The 27,247-nt window shown below is 39.3% G+C and overlaps 2 long non-coding RNA genes across 2 annotated transcripts; one reads left to right on the plus strand and one right to left on the minus strand.

The window, feature by feature from the left end:
* Positions 1-1,342: 1,342 nt before the first annotated feature.
* Positions 1,343-16,550, minus strand: LOC148415635 (uncharacterized). Its single transcript, XR_015867259.1, has 3 exons — positions 16,446-16,550; positions 13,413-13,538; positions 1,343-1,567 (listed from the first exon to the last, which is right to left on the minus strand). It is a non-coding gene; the product is annotated as an uncharacterized LOC148415635 (long non-coding RNA).
* On the plus strand, positions 10,026-26,265 carry LOC148415636 (uncharacterized). The gene is made up of 4 exons (XR_015867258.1): positions 10,026-10,191; positions 11,015-11,056; positions 16,472-16,581; positions 25,326-26,265. It is a non-coding gene; the product is annotated as an uncharacterized LOC148415636 (long non-coding RNA).
* Positions 26,266-27,247: the final 982 nt, after the last annotated feature.

The following is a 27,247-nucleotide window of genomic DNA, read 5'->3' on the forward strand; positions in this document are numbered from 1 at the left end:
TTATGATCTGCCATAAAACAGAGGGAAACTTAACATCACTTCATCTTGTCAATTAGTGCTCACAGTGTGACCACATTGAAAAAGAAGCTTCTGCACAACGTCTGCAAGAGTTCACAACCTTTTGGAGTTTCCAGTTTGGCACATTCTCCAAAGATTGGCCATCCCTGAAAAGGACGCTTTGATGGCTTCCTCGCCCTCTTATGAGTGGTTTTATTTCAAAAATAAAACAACACTTGGATGCAGACCTGGAGAAACCCTTTTTTTTGGTTAGTGCTAGCTTGCTAGCAACGTTTACTAGTCAGATTATACTGTAAATCAAGAAGAAACAAGTTTAAATATTTGACGTGGAACTGTCAAATGTGGGGTAACAATTTTTTGATTGGCAAACTCATCCGAACGTATTTGCAAATACTAATCTTTACACAATCAACAAGTTCAAAAATAACCTATCACCGATTCAATCACACGATTCCCATTTATGTCTATTGAAATAACTTCTTTATTTACTTCTATTCCTGTACAGTGGACTCCACTGTACAAAATTAATCCGTTCAGCAGTTGGGATCATAAGGCAAAATTGTCGTATGGTGGGCAATAGAAACCAATGTTAATTAGCTAAAGCGTGTAAAACCCCAGGTAAAAACATCAAAATTGTATATACATATTAACAATTGGAAACAAAATAGTATAGTAAGTTCTACTCATATAATATACATGTATTCAATTAAATAACATCATAAATATAAAATATAGAAAGGATCTATTTACCTTTGAGTGACGTGATGAGCTTGTTGTGGCCATAAACCCTAGCGAGGCTAGCCTAGCCTAGCTTAGCCTAGCTTAGCTTAGCCTAGCCTTCTTCCTATTTCTTGATTAGCTCAAACTTTGTCTCCATACTAATCATCTTCTTCTTTCTTTAACATCACTTAAAGTTTGAACTAAGCACTAAAATTCACAATAAACACGATATTGTAAGCACTCAGACTAGATCAAATCTTTAGCCTGTCGCCATCTTGAAACCGTGACGCCGACCAATAGCAGACCAGCATCTTAGTGGCGCCGCGACGGGTTTTGGACATTCCCAGTGGAAGTTTTGTCATACAAACAATCATTTAAATAAGTATTATGTATTAGCCAGGTATGTTTGTGAAAGTATATGTAATTTTTTCTTTTTTACTTCTTAGTAAAAAAAAAAAAAGCTCGTAAAATGTTCATGTGGAATAGTTAGGGGATTCTCATTTCATTGCTGCAAATAAGCAGCGAATGACTTGGGAGTGTTCTCTTTTTTTTGAATGGAAAAGAAAGTCCGTGTTGTTCAAGAGGGGGGGGGGGGGGGGGGGGCGTCGTCATGACCTTTGCATGTTGTGTGTCCTGGCATGTTTGAGGCGTCTCTTCCAGCCTGCCTACACTCCCTACAAGTCAATGGAAAACATCTGCCTGCGAGCTCACTGTGCCCAGTTGGGTTCAATCCAGTTCAGCGCAGTCGCTTCCCATCTACCGCTCCCATCTCCTCCACAGCGTTCCCTCGCGCCCCGTCCTCCTTTTCAAAGGTGGGGCCGGACCGCAGCTGAAAACAAAAAAGAAGCGCATGAGAACGTGTTCCTCACCCACATGCGGAACGCTTCCCCTTCCCTCTGGCTTTCACTCCTTCGCTTTGCCAAGAAAGCGGCTCCCTCGGTGGCGTTGCGCTTCCCGGGTTCCTCGTGAAGGCGTGTGGGAAACGCAAAACTTTAGTAATAAGTTTGATTTATTACTTAAAGCTACAAGGTTAACGGTTGACCGTGAAACTTCGCTGCGCGATTGACACTTCTCGTTTTTTGCCAACGTAATGCAGCCAAACTAATAACATCATTCGCAGATTTAAACCTAAACCCAATGTCCCACTAGGAGGCGAACGTAGCAATTCTTTTGATGCCAAAATGTCGCTAGAGATTGCCAAAAGCTACCAAATGTTTTTTTTTTTAATCTTGTCTCACAGATATCTTGTACACGTTCAAAAAAAGAACAATACTGGCGAACTACGGTGACCTTTTGGCAAATTGTAAGTGAAAGAATCCTGACGAGATCAAAAGTACCACCATTTTTGGTGGCACTCGTCAAAAGTACAGCCGTTGTTCGCCATCATTCCCAAAAAATTTCACCAGAGGTCACACAAAATGTTGCCACAGGTACCGCTATCTTTGGTGACACTCGTCAAAAGTAGCGCCATTGTTCACCAGTATTCGACAAAATTTCATCAAGGGTCGTACAAATCCAGAGATTGAGCTCAAAAGTATAGCTTTTCTCCTTTCCTCTCCATATTTTTACATCTATATTGTCACTTTGTTTTGTGTTAGGGTTAGGGTGAGGGTTAGGGCATGCAGCATTTTGCATGGGAGTCTGTACAACTCAATTTAACCATAAGTTGCCTCATGCTCCAATTAATTTGTTCTCAATTTGAAAAGAAACCAAACCGCCACCTTAATGTTAGCATCAGGGTGGCGGTTTGATTCACTGTTAGGAAAAAAAAAAAAAGTTTGCAATTCTAATCATACTTCTTCCTGACAATGATCAATCCTGGTGTCACAACCAACCAACCAACTGTGATGAACACTTACAGTAACCTCCTTCGGGGAGTTCATAACGGCTGCCGAAAATGACAAAACCTTTTCAGTGGAAGTAAGTTGAAAAACTATTTTTACCAGGAAAGGAGGTGAAGTGTCACAGATCAAGCGTAGGTGTGAACGATCAGGCGGTGATGACATCAGACTTCTAGTTGGTACGGCGGAAAGCAGTAAGAAACATACAGAGAGGAAGTATTGCCTCATAAGATGAGGGGGCGCCGTTACAAATAGTGAGGGCGTAAACATTATTTGTAAATGTGTGTGTGCCAGTTGCAACTTCCTATTTGCACATTGACCAACAAGTGGGTACCTTCAGTCCACCCAAAATCTTGTGGTTTTCACTTGTATCACTGGATAGCTCGCACTAGCACACAAAAACCTAAGTACACGTGTACGACTGTATTTATGTTGATTTGTGAGTAGTGCTGAAGGATTTTGAAAAACAATTTTGTTTTATTTTTTTTCCATTGAAATTGTGATTTATCACGAATAATTTTTTTCAAGATTAATGTGTAGGAATAATACTCAGTTTTTGTGTCGTCACCGATACCACCAGTGGTTTTGACACAGAAAATTTCCCCGTAAGAAAACAATGGTGACTTTGTGATTTCTGGTTTGCGATCATAAAACTGCTTGGGTTGTGGGGTCATTCCAGAATTAGAGGACTTCTAATTCTTGGTTTCTAAATTCTTGGAAAGTCAACCTTTTTTTTCTGATTTTCTGCTAAATATTCATCAATAATAAGTAATTCACAAAAGGCTTAATTACTTCAGCTAAGCAATCGATGCTACATTTTTTATTACACGATTAAATAAATAAATACATTTACTCTAATTGAAATTTTAATTCCATTTGAACTGTTTCATTTGAGATTCGATTTGTGTGAAACAAAAGATCTAATTCATTTTAGGGGCTATCTATCTATCACTTTATTAATCTATCTTGCTAGCAAGCTCACTAGCTAAATCTATCTATCTATCTATCTATCTATCTATCTATCTATCTATCTATCTATCTATCTATCTATCTATCTATCTATCTATCTATCTATCTATCTATCTATCTATCTATCTATCTATCTATCTATCTTGCAAGCAAGCTAACTAGCGAATTCTATACAATTGTTAGCTAGCTAGTTCTATCTATCTATCTTGCTAGCAAGCTCACTCGCTAATTCTATATAATTGCTAGCTAGCTAATTCTAGTTCTCTCTCTCTCGGTCGGACAGTTGGTGCCAGTCATTTGCAGGTCGCACGGGGACGGACAACCATTCACACACCAAATAACATCCAAGGACAATTTAGTGTGTCCAATATGCCTGCCACGCATGTTTTGGGAGTGGGGAAGGAAGCCGGAGTGCCCACGCGGGCTCGGGGAGAACATGCAAACTCCACACAGGAAGGCCGAAGCCAGCTAGAATTGAACTCGGGTCCCTTAGCTGTGAGGCGGACGTGCTAACGCGCCGCTTCCCATTTACCATTGTGATTAAACTGGATGTTTCATTTGTTGAACAATGACGTGGTTTTTCGGCATAAGTACTCCGATTTGACGTACAGCACCTCAGGATACAAGCGCAACAGCGCACAAGCTCGGTTCTCTGAGTTTCTTTCCAGTAATTGCTTGCATGCAGAAGCCCACACATTGACACAGAATTCTTTTTTTAGGGCATCATCAATTAGTCATGAGTAGATACTGGAAGCCAGAAGGGAGACGCGAGTCAAGAAAACCAAAACAAACTCTTTACTGGATGTTATTGCACATCTTTTGTGTTTTTATTATGGGAATGCAAATTCCAGTGGTCAGATTAAACAAACAAACAAAAAAATAAGGTGTGACAACATAACAAGAATGAATTCAAGCCTCTTTATCATACTTACACTACAATTGAAATTGTTGGTCGCTTCTCATTGGTGTCTTGTATTGAAAGAAGCGCCGTGCAAAAGTACACGCGTATTATCTATGACATGAATCTAAAAGTTGCATTTTTATGTGAATACACTTGTAATCTCACATTCACTTAACAACTAAGCAATTAAGATGAGAAGTATTTTTTTTTATGTTGATGTTCTGTTTATATTTTTGTAAATGTTCTATTGTCTCTGAATGTTACAACAGAAAATTAGTTGCAGTGTGTACAAAAATATTTTTTTGCAAATTATGTCATAATATTGGGAAAGACTGCTTCACTTTACTGTGATTGTGATGTTAATATGATAGTCTGAACTACTACTATTATTGTTAGATATTTTTGAAAAAAAAAAAAAAATCATGAAAAAAAAAGTTTTATTATTAGATAAAAAAGTCCAGAGTTTTACAAGGATAAACCCGGCCAATTAACTCATTAAATGCCCAAAACGTATTTTTACGTTTTATGAAGTTCAAACACTCAATATCTGTTATTTATTCATTTATTTTCTCAAGTGTTCGACTAAAGATGACTGCTAACAAATGAAGTATTAAAGTAATCAGTTAATCGATTACCTTTGTTAATAAGTATAAAAGTAATAGATTACTTTAAGTAGCTGCAAACGAATTTCTGGACTGGAAAAAAACTAAAAAACATGTTCAAGAAAAAAAACAAGCAAAAAATTTAACGTTTAGCTAGCTAGTTCTATCTATCTACCTTGCTAGCCAGCTCACAAGCTAATTCTATATAATTGCTAGCTAGCTAATTCTAGTTTACTCTATCTATCTATCTATCTATCTATCTATCTATCTATCTATCTATCTATCTATCTATCTATCTATCTATCTATCTATCTATCTATCTATCTATCTATCTATCTATCTAAATATCTGTTATTTATTCATTTATTTTCTCAACTGTCCGACTAAAGATGACTGCTAACAAATGAAGTATTAAAGTAATCAGTTAATCGATTACCTTTGTTAATAAGTATAAAAGTAATAGATTACTTTAAGTAGCTGAAAACAAATTTCTGGACTGGAAAAAAAATAAAAAACATGTTCAAGAAAAAAAAGAAGCAAAAAATTTAACGTTTTTTCCCCCTTAGTTTCATATCCTTAGATTATAATCTGAAACTGCGTGCGTGTGTGTGTGTGTGTGTAGTTGTGTCACCCTTCAAGCAAGCTTCGAACCATGAGCAAGACTTCATACGAAAGCGTGTGAATCACAACACATGAAAGTGAGACTGAAGCACTTGTTCTTGAAACAAAACTAAAATCAAGTAAAAATAATCGGAAGACACCTGACAGACGTGTAATGGAGAGGAAAAAGGGAGGTGTTGCTTTACTGGCTCTGTTGTGATTGTTAAATTTTTCCGACATTGTCATCACTGGTGGCTTTTTTTCGGAAGTATGATTTAAAAAAAACAACTATGCAATTTAGAAGCGTCACAAGAGGGAGTCATGCCATATCAACTTGCAGCATGACCGAATCATTCCATGATAAATATTTTAATATTTAAAAAAACATGAATCCCAATATTTTTCCTTCTTTCGAATGTAAACATGGCCTCCAAATTTTGGTTATAGGTTTTTGACTGTAAACCTTTGGGATTTTTCACTAGGCTGACCTTATTATCGCCAAAAATGGGCTGACTTTGAAAGGGTCATAATATCATCAAATATAAATATGTATATACTTTCAACCCCGCAAAATGTTCAGTGGCATCAGCCCTATCCATACATTTGTACATGTGGGGGCAACCTTTTATGTACAAAAGTTGTAAAAATGCAATAATAGCAAAAGTAAGTACGCTGTATATTTACGTATATATTCATGAAATTGAAATAGGAATATATTATGTCATCAGAGTTTTATGACTTTTGAAGACTTTTGCATCATGGGACCCCAGGCTAAGCCGATCATCAAAGTCATTGAAAGGATTGCCGCTAGCCCCACCTGGTGGTTTTTGGCCATCAACACAAACATTTCTATTGAGCCCCGTTCACGTGTTGCCATTGAAAGGATTAATGCAAAAATTGGGGGAAAACCAAATAAAACATTGGGTTTTCAATATGTCCAAATTGACAATATTTCCAATTTTGAATGGCAGTAAATGGGCCTGACATGGGCTAAATTTGACAGCTATAGGGTGGAACTCTCAACCTCCCATTTGCAAACGTTTAAAAGGGATGGCTGCATGGCATATTGAAAGTTGTCATGTTTTTACAATCTATTCAATATTTTAGCCTCTTAGTGTGTTTTTTTTGTATTCTTTTTATTTTGATACCACACACCAAAATCATAAAAAAAGTCCAATTTGGTTTAAAATTTCCCTCAGGGGTTAAAATAACATATGGGTCTATCTTAAATAGATATGCAACCATTCGTCTCTGCTTTCGACATTAACTGTATTAAACCTTGATTTGATGCCTGAAACGATTACATTTATCACGTTTTGGGGACACATTTTTCTTCCAAGCCTCCATTTTGGTAAGTAAGAGACACCGCACATATGGAACTAAGCAGTGTGTTTTTCATAATACTGATGCCGATTGTGTAATCCATGAGTAGATTAGGAGCCCATTAGCCTCAGTGGATGCTTTACTGTTTGGATGAAGGGTAAACACAAAGACAGAGATGGTCCTCTATGTCCTCCCTTTTGATAACTTGCACACAAGGCCTCAATATGCTGTGTGTGTGTGTGTGTGTGTGTGTGTGTGTGTGTGTGTGCCCTCCATTGGCATCATTTCATCAATTTCCTGTACCAGCTGCAAAGTCTCCCGCCCTCTTGCGCTTTTGTGGCGTTCCCACGATCTCACTGTCAAGTGTTTCTCTGCTGAGTCACGAGCGCGATGCCCCCATCTGCTGTAAATATTCCGACTGCTATCAAGTGGAAAACAAGCAACGTTTGGGCAAATTGCGCAGATGTTGTGGCGCTTTATGCAATTGTCGGCTTAGGGGGATGATCTTTCAAGGACGCTTTGGTTTCAACCGGAGGATTTCATTCCATTCGATAGGTACGGCTCAGGTTATTATGTAATGATTTTCTTGAACTAGCCACCCTGCGCGGAGTTTGCATGTTCTCCCCGAGCCCGCGTGGGTTGCGTCCGGGTGCTCCGGCTTACTCCCCACACTCAAAAAACATTCATGGCAGATGAATCGGACATACTTAATTGTTCTTAGTTGTGATTGGGTGTGTGAACGGTTGTCCGTCTCTGTGGGCCCTGCGATTGGCTGGCAGCCAGTTCAGGGTGTGTCCCCGCCTACTGCCTGAAGCCAGCTGAAATAGGCACAAGCGAGCCTGCGACCCTTGTGAGGATAAGCGGCAGTAGAATTTAAAAAAAAAAAAAAAAAAAAAAATATATATATATATATATATATATATATATATAAATTAAATTAATTTTTTATTAAATTTATTTTTAAAAATACTAAATAGCAAATAATATAAGTATATATAAAAATAAATTGTATAAATGATTAAATTAAAATAAAAAGTATATTATAATAAAAACATTGCAAAATTTGGTGTTTTATACATTTATTTTCCCCATTTTTAAGCTCAGTGTTTATCTGTTAATAGTGTCGTATACAATAATAGATTTCATTTTTTTATTTTGATGACTTGAAGCTACTAGTGATGATTTATATTTCAGGTGGCGTTACACTGGGTGTATTAGTATTATCTTTGACCTTGACTTTGAATTTCCACTATTTCCTCCCCCAGTTCAGAATGTACCCGGATGAGAGTGGACATCTTTGGTCCGCTCTGCCCGAGATTTTGGCAGCGGCCCGACTTTCCGTGCTGAAAGTCACGTCGCGAGGGGGGGGGGGGGGGGGACAAGGAGGAGGACACAGGAAGTGGGGACAGATGAAGAGCAAGGAGACAATGTGATGCACGGGTGCTGAACCAGTGTGGGAGGACGAGTGCATGGGAAGGGGAAAAAAAAGCAAGCAAAGGAGCCCTGATGGGATTGAAGGATGGGAGGGGGGAGGAGGGGGGGGGGGGGGCGAAGAAGCAAGGGGTGTTTGCATCTGGCACAAGGAGGCAGGAGAAAGATAGCGTGGGCCAGCCTGGCCGGACGCGAGTGTTTGTCTTTGATTGAAGAGGGATGTGGGACGGAGACCCCTCGCTGGCTCGCTCTTATTGGAATGCTGCCACATGAAAAGATGGTCGCCCACACACACGCTTGCGCACAGAATTGTGTAGCAAAGGAAGCGGCTGCTTAGGAAAAGATGCTGGGGGCCAAAGTTAAGCGGGGAGGAATCTTTATCTGCCAGCCGTCTGCTGATGTGCTCATGAAAAATTAATGATGTGCAACCAAACGCTTCACAAAGATGAAGTGGAACAAGTATACGTCTTCAAAATCGGACATTTTATTTTATATATCAAAACCCTAACCACAGTTTGACACCCTATTTCAACTTTTTTTCTGTTTCAGACTAAGCTGTAAACATATAAACGCTGTAAAAAGTCCATAACATCTGTTGAAAGTTGATTTATATTGTTTTTTTCTTTTGTTAATGTTTGAAACTTGAATTTTGCTTAAATGCTTTACAATACATGGTAGTCTTTTTTAATCATGCAATGGTCTTTATTTTTAAATAAATTGAAAAAAATAAACGCCATATATTACCATACGCATGGTCTTTTTTTTTTAGTTTTTCAGGGAAAAAAATACATGGTCTTTTATTATCAAGCATAAACCCTACTTTACATGTTTTTCTTTTTTTTTGGGAGAAACAGCAACATGGTCATTCATTGCAAAAAAAATCGAAACTTTTTTTTCAAAGAAAAATCTTCCTTTCACGTTTTTATTTCTTTAATTTTTTTTCCATTTTGTACTGTTTTAGCATGTTTTTCTTTTCTTGATATGTTTTACTTTTTCTTTAAGCATTTTTCTTTTTTCATCGTTTTTTTTGTCAAGAGGCATTTGGTTGGAAGTCGTGATGGAGGAATGAAGCTTCATGAAGCATTTTTGATATTCTATGACTCCTCTAGATGGCACTCCTGATTCAAAAATGAAATTTAAATTTAAATTAATTTGACAGCAGCTCGAGAGGTAAGAAAATACAGCAAGTGCTTCATGAAGCTTCGTTTTGCCATCACCAGTTGTGTCTCATGTCGAACGCTTTCACTTTTTTTGGCGTTTGTAAGTTAACTTCCTATTTAAATAGGCCACTTCCTATTAACTTCCTGTCTCCAGGGCCACAATTGGATATGGTGGCCCAAAAAAATATGACAGTCGACAATGAATGGGAATCAGTTTAGGGTGTTTTAGCTTAACCATTCGGCCAGCCGTAACTTGCTCAATGGCGCCCCCTGGGAACAGTTCCACCACCACCACATTGTGGGGATGTTACTCTGATTCCATCCAGTGCCTTGAACTTGTGTTGTGTGCGTAAGGGTAAAGGAGGAAGTGAAGGCAAAAGAGGAGGAACTAATGAGCCGCTGTGACGCTTGCTCACGTATGACGACGATAACGGCCGTCTTTTCTTTCTATCGAGGTGACAAGTGTGTCAAGGCCGCAGCCATCGGGGAAAACAGGAAGAAGCTCGGCTCACCCTGTCAGCGTTTGTTTGTGCGCTACCGTGCCCGGGAGGGGTAAGAGGGCAGACGGACCGATAGCCACGGCGCCCAGTTTTACTGGTGCTTCTTACGGGAAGACACTTGAGGGGGTACGTGAAATTTCAACAGGGTTTCTGCAGGTATTAGCGAATCAGGAAAGGAATTCAGGAAAGGAAGTATTTTCTATTTACTTCTTTCTTTTTTTAAGAGTGTACACATTAAATTCCAGGTATTTATATACATATTTTTTCAAGTCTTTGGCTGAGGCAGGTCTAAACATGGCTGGTGAATTAAGAATTACGCAAATAATGAATTCGGCGCCAAAGTACTGTAATTGATTACTCTAGGTATGAAAAGTACTAAAGTAATGAATGACTTTACGTATTAAAGTACTAATTTAATGAATTACATGTGGCAGTTAAGTAAGAAACTGATTGGTTTCGGTTATATGCACTGAACTAATTAATTACTTTAAGTATTTCAGTACTGAAGTAATCAATTAATCGATTACTTTTTACTTTCATCCAAGACATTATTTACCAGCTATTTTTTCATTTATTTATTTAAAGAATTATTTATTCTCAAACATTTTCAAGTGTTTGGCTATAGCACGGTCTAAAATGGCTGGTATTAATCAACTAATCGATTACTTTAGTTCCTTGTCATTTACTTTTGTACTATAGGGCCTAAAGTAATGACTTTATTACTTAAGTATGAAAATAATTGTTACTGAAATATTTGATGAATTTGGTACTTAATTATCCAAAGTAATCGATTACTCAGTGTCATTTTTTTTACCCTTCTTTTAGCCGAACAAAATTGAAAAAAGTATCTGAGGTTGAATATCTGAAAAAGTAAAAAGTAAAAATACATCTTTGGGATTGAATGAGTTAAGAAAATATTAATTGGAACATGAATTTGTTTGTATTGCAGGACGAACTGAAAACATTCAATTAGGGCCGCTCCAAAGCTAAGGTACCACTGAAGTCCACACCACATTGATATAGCTGGAGCATATTTTCTTATCTGTGCAGCTCTGCTTACCTTTTGGCTTTGGCATGCTACCAGCACACACCACATTTGCACAATGCTGTTTCAGATCGCGCGTTGAGGTGACCAGACTATGGTCATCACAGGAAATCACCCTAATTAATCATGTCAAGGGGCGGGGCTTATGTAAATTAGCCCCTGATTCATATTAATGTAGCACTATTTACTATCTACTACTGGCATCATTAAAATGCGAGTTTTACATAATATGTCCCAGGGGTCGTAATGTCAGTCAGGGTTGGCCATCGGAGAATTTATCAGCCCAAGTCCCCTCGGGGTCACTTCCTGTGTCTCTATCGCCATAGAAACGACATTTGCTAAGTGAGTACAGGAGCCCTGAGCTCTTCCTTATGGCACTCCAGAGGCCACATGGACACACACACACACACACACACACACACACACACACACACACACACACACACACACACACCTTCACCGGGAGCGTCCAGTGAGTGTGTGTGATATGGGGGAGTGGCGGGGGGGAAGGGGGGGGGGTCCATTGTTTCAAAATAGAAGCGTTGGGGGTGGAGAAGGGGGGGTGAGGGAAAGTCAAGGGTAGGCTAAATTTAGCACCTCCGTTCAAGTATTTCAAATATTCTTACAAGCTCACGTACACTCCTTCATACACAAGAATGATGTCATTGTGGCAAAATACTAACCCTAACCCTAACCCTGTACAGTAAGTAAACTGTATTGAACATAGTTGACTACATGCATGCTACACAATGATGTGGAGAACAGAGTTTACGGCTTCAATCTACATGTGCAATTCGTGTTTCGGGTCACTTCCTGCTGGCTGTACAGCCGTGACCTGCCGTCATGGACACACACACACACACACACACACACAACTCGAGCACACGTTGAACACTGTGCAGCACTTCCTGTCAGACATCAACAGCTGCTCAGCAGAGTGTGATCTGTCTCCTCCACATCCCTGATGTACAACACAGCTTTGGGGACCCCCTCCCCACCTCCCTCGGTCAGCTTTACTGGCCCCTGGTGGGCTTCAGTGCCCCCGAGTCACCTTTCGAGGTCCCTTGGTGAGTTTCAGTGCATGTCAATAGCCTTTAGCTTTTTTTTTTTTTTAAATGCAATATATTTTTGAATAACATGACTATGAGTGAAGAGGGTCAGCATACATGGCACCCTCGAATACCAATAACTTTAACTAGGTTGTAAACGTACACATAGGGCCCCTCGGAGAACTTGTAAAAATGCCCCCTGGTGACTCTTACTGTCATTTGGAAAGATTCACAAGTCTCTTGTTGGGGTTTAGTAGGAGAATCGAAAGCTGTGTTGGGCCACTAGTGAGCTCACTAGATGGCTTGAGTAGCCTCATGTTAAAACTGGTAGATCCAAGATTGACCCCAGGAGGTTTCCTTATGTGATTAGGTCATCCCTGTTACGAGTTTTCTTGTACCATGTTGGTTATGATGGCTCCTCGACTGGACCCCAACAAATTTTAGAGACCCTAGTAAGCCGAGATCGGCCCTTGAAAAGTGCAATTTGTTTGCTCCTGCTGGAGTTGTCCGAGGCCCCATGTCAATTCTTGTGGACTCTGGTAAGCTGTGATGCTCCCATGTTGCCGAGATGGTTTTTTTGCTTCTACTGGGGCTCGCCAAACTTTACGTGAGCTTTGATGGGCCCCAACAATCTTTGGGGTCCTGTTAGGCCTCGATTGGCCCCTACGGGTTTCCTGAGTCGCTGGGAGAACTTTAGCAAATATTTTTGAGAATTGATGGTCACATGTTGGTTTTCCCACCTCCTAGTTTAGACCCCAATAAACCTTAGGGCCCTTAGTGTGCCTAATTGGCTCAAGGAAGATACTTATTTTACTCTTTTAAGTTCCTTCGGAGGTTCATGACCTGGACGTTCATGAACCTAAGTAAACTAACTGCTCGGGGTCCACGAGCCCCACTCTGGGGACAGGGCATTATTTGCACATTATTTACACCCTCATTGGTCATAAACCATTCATAGAAAAAGATTAAAGCAGTTCCAACGTAACATTGCAATGTACACATGGGACATACTCATAATCTTATCTTGATATATTCCATTGAAAATAACAATATGAGGGCAGATTTGAAAGATTCACACATACGTAAACAAACTTTCTCACCCGTGAGCAATAAATACAAATCTTATGAGATGTGTTGGTGAATTACAAGCCGTGCAAAACGTTAATTTAATAACGGCTTGAACTTCTCTTGAGGGGCTAGAGTTCTTCTCTCCATGTGTGTATGTGGCATGTGTGTCCATGCATCTGGTTTACCTATCAGAGCTCCAATTTGGTCCGTGCGACCTCTCCTGGGGCTGTGACGTGCTTCCAGCCATTGCTTGACTTGCGGGATGCTGATGTCACTCAGGGTTGAGGCGTCTGGGTCATGGGGATGAGGGGCTGCAAATAGATGAGATTAGCTTAGCAAATCAGCCTTTTTTGAGGGTTAGAATTAAATGAAGCGTGCCGCCCCCGGGCTTCCTCGCGTGGTCTTATTGAGGTCGGAGAGGCGGCCGTATGCGGTGGTGTTTACGGTCGGTTCTTATTAACACTGGTGTTAAACAGCATGGGGCTCCGTCTTGCAAGCAGGTATAAAAGTTCAACTGGGCCTGATGGCACTAACAAGATCGACATCCTTTGCTCTATTTTCAAAAGGGGATGTGGTTAAGAATAAGCCTGAGGAGAGAAGTCATTAGCATTTATTGCTTTTACTGGGAAGAACATTAGAAAGGAGGAATGACATTTTTATTCAACACATTTCAACATGTTACGACCACTTAGTTGCCATCCCTTGGCGAAAATACTCCCAGAATGATGTGGAAGAAAATGATCCAAAAATGGTCAAAATACTGCACAAGGGTTAATTTTGCCTTTAAGTTTAGATTCAGCACCAGAAGATTAGCTGACCTCTCGCATTCTGACAGTTGGAATTCTAATGAATACTGTACACCATGAATATTGCGTAAAGAAATTCCTTATTGCACATAATTGTTGCTCATGGTGGCGATGCCCTGCCTGCACTTTCACAACACAAACAAGGAGTTGCCCTGCAAGTTCAGCATTGCACAAGCATGTGTGTGTGTGTGTGTGGTGTGCAATTACATGTGTGTAATGAAAACCAAATGGCGGGGTGTGTGACCGCATGGTTTCGCTCCCCTATCTCTAATCAGACAGGCCCCGGGGAGAACGGTGCAAGCGTGGGCCCGACACATAAATCAAGCCTGCTGCCCACGGAGCGCATGTTCTGGAACTTTGTTTTTTTTTTTTTTTTTTGAGGGCCATTTTGCGCTCGTGTAGTGATTAAAAGTGTGAAAAGTGCTGTGAAGCTGGTGAAACATTGAATTATCCTCTGCTGGCTCTCGAGGGAGTTGCCAACAAGGGGGGGCGGTCTGGGTAGGTGGTCTCTAACGAGAAGGCCAGGTATGGGAAGAAGTCACGCTCGCCTCCCTTTTGCGTTTAACAATCGACATTGTCGATGTGTTGCCATTGGGTCCAGTCTCCTCCTCTCCTCTGTTTTTTTTTCTTCCTCTCTCTGGTCTTCCCGCAGGAGGTGGCCGAGCCCTGTCCTCCAGTGTTCCTTCGCCTCCCTGTTGCCTCCGCGTCCACATCTGGCCAGGCAGCTGGGGCTGGCCGGGGTTCAGTGGGGCGCGGAGGGGGGAGGCGGCTATCAATTGCAAAGCCCAGGGCACGGATGAAAAAAATGACGCAAAACGGGAACTGCCAAAAAAGTTTGAAGCTGTTGGAAGGGAAGGTGCTGGAGAGGGCAATGATTTCACAAGCTGATTTCCACATCATGAACCAATGCTAGGCCAACAGTAGATGTACCTGCACATTTACTTCATGAGGTCTGAGTGATATTTTATTCATTTTGCATTTTTCTCGCTGTAAAAAAATATTTTTTGTCCAGTTTTATTTTAGTAGATAAAATATATTTCCTCTACAGTTATTATCTCTAAAACGTAATTTTTTTCCACTTTCTCTTGACATCACCTCGAGGAAAGACCAACCACCACTCACAATAGGTTTGGTCATGTGATTGCAACTCAAGCCGTCATTGGTTGTATAATGAGCCCTGAATGCTTATGTTATTTCACTTGTCACAGGAAGTGGCAAATTTGTTTTCAAGTTGCACAAAATAATTGTAACAAAATCGTTATGAACAAAATGTTGACTTTTTAGCTGCTGAAAATGGCAAAATAATATCCCGTAAATTAAAAAAGAAAGAAAGGATTGAAAGGAGGAGTGGAGGAGAGATGGGGGGATGATTGAAGGTAAAAAGGGTGAAAGGATGAAGGATCAAAAGAAACAAGGATGTATGAATGAGGAATGAAAACAAAGATGCTTATGAGAAAGGAAGTGTGAACAGACAGAAAAAGTGATGTAGGGAGGAATGTATGAAGGGAAGATAGAGGGAGGGAGGAAGGGTAGTGATGGAGGAAAAAAGGATGGCAGTTAGAAAAGAAGAAAGGAAGAAATGATGGAACGGATGAAAGAAGGGAGGGAGGAAGGGAACGTATGAAGAAAAAATGGAGGGACGGAGAGAGGGGCAAGGAAGGAAGGAAAGATGGAGGGAGGGAGGGAGGGAGGGAGGGAGGGGAAAAGAAGGAAGGAAAGATGAAGGAGGGGGGGAGGAAGGATGGAAGGAAAGGTATGAAGGAAAGATGGAGGGAGGGAGGAGGAAGGAAGGAAGGACTGAAGGAAGGAAAGATGGAGGGAGGGATGAAGGAAGGAAGGAAGGAAGGAAGGAAGGAAGGAAGGAAGGAAGGAAGGAAGGAAGGAAGGAAGGAAGAAAAGATGAAAGGAGGGAGGGAGGGAGGGAGAGAGGGAGGGGAAAGGAAGAAAGGGAAAATATGACCGTAGTAAAGTAAAAAGGAGGTCAGGATTCATGGACAAAGGATAACAAAGCCATCGGAAGGGAGGAAGGAAGGAAGAATAGATGGATGGCTGAATAAAATTGAGGAAGCAGGACTGAATGCTTCAGAAGGAAACAAGGATGGTCAAAAAAAAATGATAGAAGGAATGAGAAAAGACACCTAGGAGAAAAAGGAGGGAGAAAGGTTGGAGTCTCCTGAGCTCTTAGGACACTTGCATGATGGACTTCTTCTCCCTATTGTGTGTGTGTGTGTGTGTGTGTGTGTGTGTGTTTTTCGTATCCACTGCCCAATGGATCCATACATGGCGCCTTGGCCACATGCTGCTAAGCGCTCCCAGCTGGCATGACACACTCACATAACACGCATGCAGATGTCCGCCTTTTGTCGATGCGCGACATGCCAAACGTCCCGCGGATGATTTAGCGCTCCTTACGTGCGTCATTGTTCTCCACATTCCAGGATGTGCGTCTCTGGTGCCAGCTCCTCCAGTCCCCTCAACCTGCCCTTGGGGGGTCACGTGACGTCCCCCACCTTTGCTGGTTCACGTTGGGATAGCGGCCTTCCGCAAGGTGAGCTCACTCCACCTGACTCGTTGATAGTTGCGAGTGCCGTAAAACAAATTAAATATAAAACAAAGATGATTCAAAACACCATCAACAACCTAACAGCTAGCATCGTGGTGGCGGTGTTATAACCCTCCAAGTCCCAGATGTTTGAACACAAAAGGTGGAGCAACGCATGTAGACAGATAACAATACTCACAGACATATATTCTTTATCACCTGCAGTGATAGACTAATCTTACTGCAGTTTACTGGCGACTTTTAACCGCCTTTGTTTGGAAAATCTTGGCTGTATGATACTGCCCCCTGGTGGACAGAGGGTGCACATATTTTGTAATAATGTTCAGTATTAAAGAGTTAACAAAAAATTCTTTCAAGGAGAGCCTTGACCATATTAATTCATTTCGTGCCAAGGATGTGTTTTTATGTTTTTTTTAAGAGTCCGGACATTGGAATAAGTATTACTTGCAAGGTATGTCAAATTATAAGTCACAGGCGTTTGTTTTTGCCTGGGTTGTTAGCGGAGAGTTGATAGTTTTCACCTACATCTGAATAAAAAGGCTTGCTCTCGTTATTTTTTATAGAATTTTAAAAGCGATGCGTTTAGTGCATTTTCTGCAAGCCATTTATAATTGAGAGCTTTTCAACGTCGTGACACAATCAGTACGGCTTTCTTTTCAAATTAAGAGCACATCAATTGAAACATAAAAATAGGTCTTATTTGAAAAATGTTGTGTGCCTTCATTTTGTTAAGTTTGCATGAATACAAATGGTAAAACAGATTGTGGAGTTACTCAATAAAATATGCCTGATTTTACGGATCCAAAGTTGAATATAACAGACAGCAATCTCTTTGAATTCTTTTTCAACTATAAATGATTTTTGCTGTAGGGGGTACATCATAGAAAAAAAAAAGGTTGACAAGTTGTTTCAATGATACTTATGGTTCAAAACAATAATAAAGGCAATTATGAAACATTTTTTTTCTACCCTGCACACCAATTTCTGCTATTGTCCTGGTTGCTTCACTGTATCACATTTGCCCGCAAATCGACCCCTGGTCGTCTGTCTGGGTGCAGGAAGCTCTTGATTAACTCTAACGACAACAGCAGAGCGTATTAATGCAAGCACACACTTGGCTCTCGCCCACGTCCTCGTTTTGCTTTTTTGCGCACTCGCCATCACACTTCAAAAATGCTGCATAAAAAACTTTCAGTCACACTCAAGCCAAGTGGTCCTCCAATATTCAAAAATAGGGCTAACATGCTACAACAGATTATATATATATATATATATATATATATATATATATATATATATATATATATATATATATATATATATATATATATATATATATATATATATATATATATATATATATATATATATATATATATATATATATTAGGGGTATAATTACTGAAGATTTTTAAAATTGATTATCTTGACAATTATTTCACTGAATTATTGTGTGGACGATCTACCTATTTATAGCGTCGACTTACTTGGTCGCCTTTTTGGTGATGTATTTTAATATACATACCTATTAGGGCTGTCATTACTGAATTGTTTTTTGATTGATTATCTAGTCCAATATTCCACTATTTATCTACCTATTTATAGAGTCGACCCAACTTGGTCAATTTTTGGAAAAATATTTTTATATTTTATATACATACTGTACGTACCTTAATAGGTATGTATTACCTGTCACTACTGAATCTTTTTACAATTATTTATCTTGTCAATTATTCTATTGAATAATTCCGTAAATGATCTACCTATTTATAAAGTATAAACGCAGAATAAACGACATACCCGATTTAGTCGCCTTTTTGGTGATATTTTCTCTTTTTTTCACCTTTTAGGGCTGTCACTACCTAAATGTTTTTTTCGATTGATTATGTAGTCCAATGTTTCACTGAATAATTGCGAAACGATGATCTACCTGTTGACTACCCGACTTGGTCGCCTTTTTTGGTGATATATTTTTATATACATACCTTTAAGGGCTGTCACTACCGAATCTTGATTTTACCCAGCCCTAATACCTTTTAGTTAACTGTGCAAAGTTTAAAACACACAGACCCTTTTCAGTACATCTGATGAGAACCAAATAAAGTTCTGCTGTTCTAGTAGGCTTTTTAGTTCTGTCTTTTAGCGAAAGCCCGAAAATTTTGCGCTTGAGTGGTATTCAGAACTCTAACTGAAGAAAAAAACAATCCTTAAAGTAATATGCTGCCACCATCACGCTTCAGTGCTAAAACATACCTTTTGGAGTTAGGTCCAAAAAAGGTCAAACTGGGTTCATCACACCATAACAAAATCTCCCAAACACATGTGGGAAAATGTAAACGGAAGCACGCGGTTATGCCGAACTGCTTCACGGAATTAAGATGCGCCTTCGGTTATATGGTAGAAGCTCGGCCGACAAAGGGAATCAAAACTTATGTGTGATAAAAGATAGGGAGGGGTGGGAAGAATGGGAAAAAGGTCTGCTGGTGCGCTATTAAATGTTCCCGCAGATGGACAGACTGGCTGTTTTCATATCGAGACATGGATACCCTCTCCGCTATTCTCATGACTCCCACCCACACGTGAACATGTGTTTCGCATTGAAAAACGGAGATGTGCGCAAAGAAACGGGCCAGCCGCCGCATTTGAGTGGCAGCTCGCTCCATCGCGAGCTCTCGCTCTCGGAAAGAACCAACAGAATGCTACATTTTTTGTTTATGTGCACACAGGGGAGACGGCTACGGCCATATTGATTATGCATTCCACCACATTCGCGATGTGGAGAAAAGTAGCAGGGTTGCTTCCAACTTCGGCAAGGAGAAAATGTTGAATTGTGCCCCGACTTTTGCAGAGAAACAGCTTCCTCTTTTTTTCGCTCAATTGTTTTGTCGTTATTAAATGATTTGAACATTTAGTGGCATATACGAAATGTATTTTTGTCAGAAATCAACTATTAGTACAATTCTATATCACTTGATAGAATTCCATTACATATAATTCGAGATCACCAATCCTTCCTTATTTTTTCCACATCATTCCATATCATTGCCTATTATTCAACAGCATATCCACATTTTTCTCAATTGTTTTGTGGTTATTAAATGATTTGACCATTTAGTGGCATATACGAAATGTATTTTTGTCAGAAATCAACTATTAGTACAATTCTATATCACTTAATATAATTTCATGTAATTCGATAGTATTGCATATAAATCAATATCACCAATCCTTCCTTATTTTTTCTGCGTCATTCCATATCATTGCTGATTATTCAACAGCATATCCACATTTTTCACTAGTATATTTATTCCGCATCATTCAACACCATTTCCCTCATTCCATAGCTTTCATATCAATTGCATATCATTCAACAACGCGATGTGGAGAAAAGTAGCAGGATTGCTTCAAAATTCAGGAAGGAGAAAATGTTGAATTGTGCCCCGACTTTTGCAGAGAAACAGCTTCCTCTCTTTTTTCGCTCAATTGTTTTGTCGTTATTAAATGATTTGAACATTTAGTGGCATATACGAAATGTATTTTTATCAAAAATAAACTATTAGTACAATTCTATATCACAATATATTTCCATGTCATTCAATAGCATTGCATATAATTCAATATCACCAATCATTCCTTATTTTCCCCGCATCATTCCATATCATTGCCTATTATTCAACAGAATATCCACATTTTTCACTGGTATATTTATTCCACATCATTCAACACCAATCCCTTCATTCCCTAGCTTTCAAATCGATTCCATATCATTCAAGATCATTCATCAACACTTTGGAAATTTTTTCCCAATATCCTCTCCCCACCATTCCACATCATTATCACGGTTGGAACTATTATAGATAGATAACTTGAAATGTTTTTGGAGGACGTCTATACTGTAAATTGCAAATATTTTCTGTTCGTTTGAGGGCCTTGTACCTGGAAACCTGCCAAAAGAGGGAATTCACTAAGATGAGATTTGATGGAGCATACCTATAAGCTTTTTGGATATCCGCGCCAAAGTACCTCAAACGCTAGACGACTGGCTTATCGAGGAAACGTCCATGTTTACTTTTAACCGGAACAAAATATCCCAGCGGTTCTCTCGAACACAAAACCGCGACTGATGATTTCAAACATTAAAAACGTCAATTTAAGCGCCGTCGTCGAACGGATGAGATTCCAGCGTACCCTCTTGAAAATTTGCTTGCGTAAATGTGTTTCTTTGTATAACGCGGAGGAGGAGGAGGGGGTTGCGGGGTGCGAGCGGATGGGGAGCAGACACACACAAACATAAACACACATAAAAGGGAGAGTGAGCTAAAGGGAGACAGTGCGAGGAAACACATGGCATGCTCGGTGCGAGAGGGCAGCCCGTGTCTACAAACAAGGAGGCGGATAAGAGAGGGTGGCGGGACGGAGACAAAGGCAGGGCTGGCGGGGTGGATGCTGAGTGGCCCGGCCGGGCTTCAGGGTGTGTGTGTGTGTGTGTGTGTGTGTGTGTGTGTGTGTGTGAGTGTTCCCCGGCCCCTTTGTCTCAAGTTTACCCAGCTGGAGAGCCGCAGAGACCCAGACGGAGTCTTCTGATGTCACCTACTGTACCCGAACCCTCCCAACTCCCTCACTTCCTGCCCCCGGCCGCAGTGATGTCACCGGCCAGCTGGGGATGTCACGTCCACACACGGCGCCGCCGCCGCCGCCGCCAGCGCGCTCCCCTTACCCTCGGCCGCCCGAGCCCTCATACGCTTCTCTGCGAATTGGGACAGTCGACGGAGCACGTACTTCCGAGCGCTCGCAATCGCATTAGCACATGTTGTAGCCATTAGCCGCCACTCGTGCAAATCATTGACGAGATGAAGAAATATAATAAATACCCTAAAACGCTGTTTGTCGTGGGGGATATGCTCACGCATACGCTTAAAGAGATGATTCACTACTAAGGCTTGGAAAGCCTTCAAGAGAGACATTTTTGGACAGCGAAATTTCATAGACTGATTAACCCTCGGGCGGTATTTTGATCCTTTGATCTTTACATCAAAGGTTTTTTCACATCAATGAGAAAATATTGAAAGGAGGGAGCTGAAATTTCACCCAAGTAAAATCATGTCAAAGACACGACCACCTAATTAGCACACTAGAGTGGACCCCCGCTATACGAAATTAATCCGTTCTGGAGTTGGGATCGTCAGGCGAAATCGTCGTATGGCGGGCAAGCTAATGCGTGCAAAACCCCAGGTAAAAACAGCAAAATTTCATGTACATATTAAAAATGACTAACAAAATAGTGAAGTAAGCACTACTTATATATAACAAACATATACATAATAAAATAACATTACATCCATTATATACATAAAAATATATAGAGGAAGGGTTCAAAATTCAATTCAATTCGATTATATTATATTATATTATATTATATTATATTATATTATATTATATTATATTATATTATATTATATTATATTATATTATATTATATTATATTATATTATGTGGCCACTTTAGTGATGATTGTTTTGGTTGTAGAATTCTGAATTCAGCAACAAAATCCGCGTTTATGTGAGGACGTGAGTTGTTTTTTTTTCCCCATTTGCTGTCAATTGAAAATGACATCACAGATGTTCGGAGCACAGATTCAAGATAAAAGCCAATCATTGTTCGGATCAGAAAGCAAAACACTCACAGAAATACGGTATATTCTGTCCGTTTTGCATATATACATACTCTAAAGACATGTAAAAAAAATCACTTACAAATTTTGTGACAGTAATCTATTGTAAAATGATTTAACCACTGGAATACAAATGTTCAAAAAGGAAAATCAGTGTCCGCGATTCAAGAGCAAAACTTTAATCACTGTAAAAGTATCAAGCAGGACATCCCTTTCTACGGTCTTCTCTTTAAATCCAGACCAGATCATTCAATGAGCTCCGTAAAGAAAAAGCATTAAGAAAACGGCAGGGAGTGACATGACAGATTTATGGTTTAATGCGACCGCAAAGAGCTCTTAAAACATGTCCGACCTTTTAATGAAATTGCAGCTTCAACAAGACTTTTTTCAGGACGGAAAAAAGCGCCACGATACGACATAACCTGACGTCCATTTTGTGCTTTTGGAACTGAAGCGGACAAATTTCATTTTGTGTTAACTGCGAGGCAAAATGTAAATGTATCTTTCAAATGTATCTTTCTTTTAAATGTATATTTCAACTATGGTATAGCATTAATGCAAAATGCAGTTTCTCTCTCCATATCCCTCTCTTACAACTAAAAACTACTAAATATTTAACTAAAGTATGAAATCACAAAAGACATCTGTTCTCAAAAAGAAATAATTATTAAAAATAATTTTCCACAAAAAATAATCAATATATAGTGTCAGACCTCGTCTAGAAAAAGTATGTATATAAATAAATATTTGTCCACAGAAAAAATAATCAACATAAAGACTCATACATGTCTAAAAGAAATATTAATAAATAAATATTTGTCCATATTTGTACTAAACATAAAGCATCTTCTTTTGGGAATGCAGTAGAGATCTGTTCACAAAAAACAAACCATAAACTTAATTTGTAATACATTTTTGTCCACAAAAAATCAACATAATATTTCAGACCTGAAAAGAAAGAAATAATTACAAATAAATTTTGATCCATTCAATTTATTGTGTATTCAATTCAAAATGGCATTTTTGGGGGATTATAAAAGAGATTTAAACAATTAAGAATTATTTTCAAAGGATTTTTGCATGTTTGTTTTATTTAAAATCTTGAGTACCCCTTGGAGTTCCTTCAAGTACTTCCTGGGGCACCCGCACCCCCGTTTAAGAACCACTGATCTAGAGGAAGAAAAAAAATAACTATATGACAGCAGAAATGCTAATCAAGCTAATTCCTGTCATCACCCATGTACAGTACTTGTTTTCTTCTGATATTTAAGTATTTTGAGATCCCTCAAAAGAACGTAATCCAGTGTAGTATTCAACTAAATATTAGTATTTATTTTAAAATTTGTTCTGTACCAGTTAGCGGGCTAACCAGTTAGAAGAATTAAAAAAATAACTATATGACAGCAGACATGCTAATCAAGCTAATTGCTGTTATCACCGATGTACTTGTTTTTTTTTTCTGATATTTAAGTATTTTGAGATCCCTCAAAACAATGTAATCCTGTTTAGTATCCGAAAAATATTAATAGTATTTCTGAACCAGTTAGCAAAGCAGCTAACCCATCGTGCATGCTACAATTCATTAGCATTGATTTTCTATCCCATTACAGATTTTATGGTCATAAAGCACTTTAAATTAGTATTCAAATAATATGTAGCTTCTATTCTCAAAACGTAAATGATTTATTTACCAGTCCCCGGACCCCCCCCCCCCCCCCCCCCCCCCCCCCCCCCCCATAGAATCGCCACTGGATATTAGAATGGGCATCCTAAAATACTGAACATAACCCAGAACATATTTTTTTTTAATAGATTCGCTTTGCGTGAATTCAAGTTGATTTATGGCGATGATTAAGTTGTTGAGTAGTTTAATGTGGTGGGGAAATGAAGAAAAAATAACGAAACATTTATGTTCCAAAAGTGCAAACATTTGATTTTTAGCATGGCTTTCAGCAGATGTTATTCAAACAAACTAAACCAATGTGAACTTGGATGGCTGTCAGATTTGGATTTGTGAGCGGAGCGGCTGGTTTTCGCACAGTTGACGCAACAAAAACACAATCAAAAGTAGTTTAAGCAAAATGGTTGTTAGTCCAGGCTGCAACCACGATTGCGTTGCAATTCTTAATTCAGGCTTTTGTATGTGGCAAATAAAAGAAAAAAAATTCCAACATGAAATCTTTTCATGCGGTTAGTGGAGTACTACTACTAGTACTAATTATTTGTTAAACACATCTTTATCCTTTCTACCACAAGAAATGCTCACATGTTTAATATTAAAATACTAAAATTTTATATTATAGACTTTATCATTGCTATATTATGCTAGCTTCACATTAGCTCCCTGTGTAGAATAAAACACACGGTATAAAACACGGTTTTGTTTTTGCAAAGTTTGTGTACCTTCGGATTGTTTTGTTGTTTTGTGACATTTTAACAAAATTATTTTCCAAAAAATAATGCGATCGGGCCCAATTTCCGATCATGTGATGGGTGTCGGGCCAAAACAAGTAAGAGTTCAAATATATTTAGCATGTTAAAAAAAAAGAAGTATTTTTTTATTATGGTTAACTCATGTGCACACACTTTGCAAACTATACACATCGCAATTTTTTTCCGAATTTTGTAAATGCTTTTAAAGGCATAATAATTCAACTTAGTTATGATTTTTTTTTCCTTCAACCACTCAAATTGTTCTGTGGCATCAGTTCATTTAGATTAAATTTAATAACACCCTCAAAAAAAATGAAAAATAGAATGTTCTGTCGCCACTTCAAGACTGGTCTCTGCCGCCACCTACTGTCTTGAGGTGAAACATAAGTCAACAAAGAATTTTCTGCCTGCTGACATATTCTGACTGCCGCTCAACAAAATGTTGCAAAAATTGCAGGAAAATCAATATCATGCATCACAAACATTGCAAGTATAATGGTTTTATATGGTCCAAAATTTGGATAATGATTATTTTTGTCCATAAAATCTTTCACGTCCAGCTGCAATCACATAGAAATGTCAGAATGACTGCATTTGGAAATTTTACATGTTTTTGAAATTTCAGCTCCCTAGTGTGACTTGCTTTCAGAGGAGCGGCTTTGAATACGTGCAGGCCGACAGGAACCCCCATGTACAAGCTGGACACCGAAAACATCCACTCCTCCCTTTGGGACGTGTCGCTGCCCTGCCCCGAGTCCAGCTTTCAACATCGTACTCGCTCCCGCTTTAATATCAGATCGTCTTTCAGCACACACACACACACACACACACACACACACACACACACACACACACACACACACACACACACACACACACACACACGCATAAATACACACATCCTTTCTCTTTCTTTGATGGAGGAGGAAATGCTCACACAAACACACAAATAAAGACGTGTTGACTTTTCCTAAAAGCTTGGCTATCTTCGCCGCTCCGTGGGAGGGCGTGACTAATGCATTAGCTCCGCCCTTCCCCTTCCCCTCCGATCCTCTCCTTCGCTACAGTCTACCTGATTGTCTGCTTGTTTTCTCCGCTGGGCTCAGCGCTTCCGTTCCCAGGCTGGGAAGTAGGAGGTGAAGAAGGGGCGTCACGTTGAGGGAGCCTCGCAGTCCTGAAGGAGCATTGAGGAGGAGTCCTGTCCATGGTTCTCCTGGAAATAGGGGGAATACGAGTGAACTTCTGGAGTTCATTGAAATAATCCTATTGGGCATAGCTTGTTCATTTGTGTCCACTGTAAAGGACATTTATTTTTATTTATATCTTTTTACTCATTGGAGATACCCTACTAAGTCCCAGTGTCCTCCATCGAGGACATCCTGGCCATTCCAATGATGTTTCATGTGTTCGGGTGGGAAGCAATTCATTTTGCTGTATATTATTTAGCGAGCTATCATTTGGTGCACTAATGCTTGGAAAACTAAAATATTACTTCAATGGTTTTCATGCACTTTCGCTCAATGTCTGCTGACTTTCCGGTGCAATAAAATGCCAATCCATGGCCATTTTTTTTTTGATTGTGCCATCATTTGTCCCCATTTTTGAAACGAACCCGTGACAGTAACATAAACACAATTCAGCAATAGTTTTCTACTTGTTCCAATTCATTTGCTCTTAATTTGAAATTGTTACGTTACCATTGGCATTAAAAAGTATTCCTATTAAATTTGCTTTTACCAGCAGAAAATCATGACATATTCTCCTTTTACTGCAGTAAAAAATGATATATTCTTCGAAGGAAATGCCACAAGGGAGTGAGGAGGTGAAATAAACGATATTATGAAGCAGGGTAGTATTTTAAGTGCAAGATGCAACATGCTGCCGTGTGTGTGCTGCAGGTGACATCTCACACACCCACCATTTAGTCTGAAGTACATTGTGATGCCAGTTTTTCAAAGACATTTCATGTTTTTTTTCGTGCCCCTGGGCTACGGCTCATCTGGTTTGAAGTGAAGCCCATCAAAAGCAATGAGTCACAGGATGTAAGTTCCTCATCACTGATTTCAATCGTAATCCAAAGATTGTTAAATGTTTTTTTTTTTTTTTTTTTTTAAACAAGGAGTTTAGGCCCAGTAATTACAACAACTTGTAAACTACTGAAGCTCATAAAGCAGCTGTTAAGTTTTGTAAAGTGTGCAGACTGGGTGCACACAGAGTACACAGTCAAACCAATCAAATTTATTTGAACAGCTTTTGAAATGCAATTATCAAATTATATTGAACGCCTGCGGATTTGAAAGCAAAATAACAAGCTAGAAAGTCTACCTGCGTCAACTTTCAAATGCTCTATTTGAATTATGAACTAAACTATTGATTATTACTAGATTGATTTTAAATTATGAAATTATGAAATATATCTATGGAGGTTAGATTGAAGTCCCTGTATTTGTATTGATATAAAATCAATTAAATGACACAGGCTCAAGAACACAATCAAGTGAACCCATGAATCATGATCATTTTAAAATAATTTATGATAAAACGTTC

The sequence above is a fragment of the Hippichthys cyanospilos genome, chromosome 11 (assembly GCF_059441005.1).
Source record: "Hippichthys cyanospilos isolate Australia breed blue-spotted pipefish chromosome 11, RoL_Hcya_1.0, whole genome shotgun sequence".
NCBI classification, from domain to species: Eukaryota; Metazoa; Chordata; class Actinopteri; order Syngnathiformes; family Syngnathidae; genus Hippichthys; species Hippichthys cyanospilos.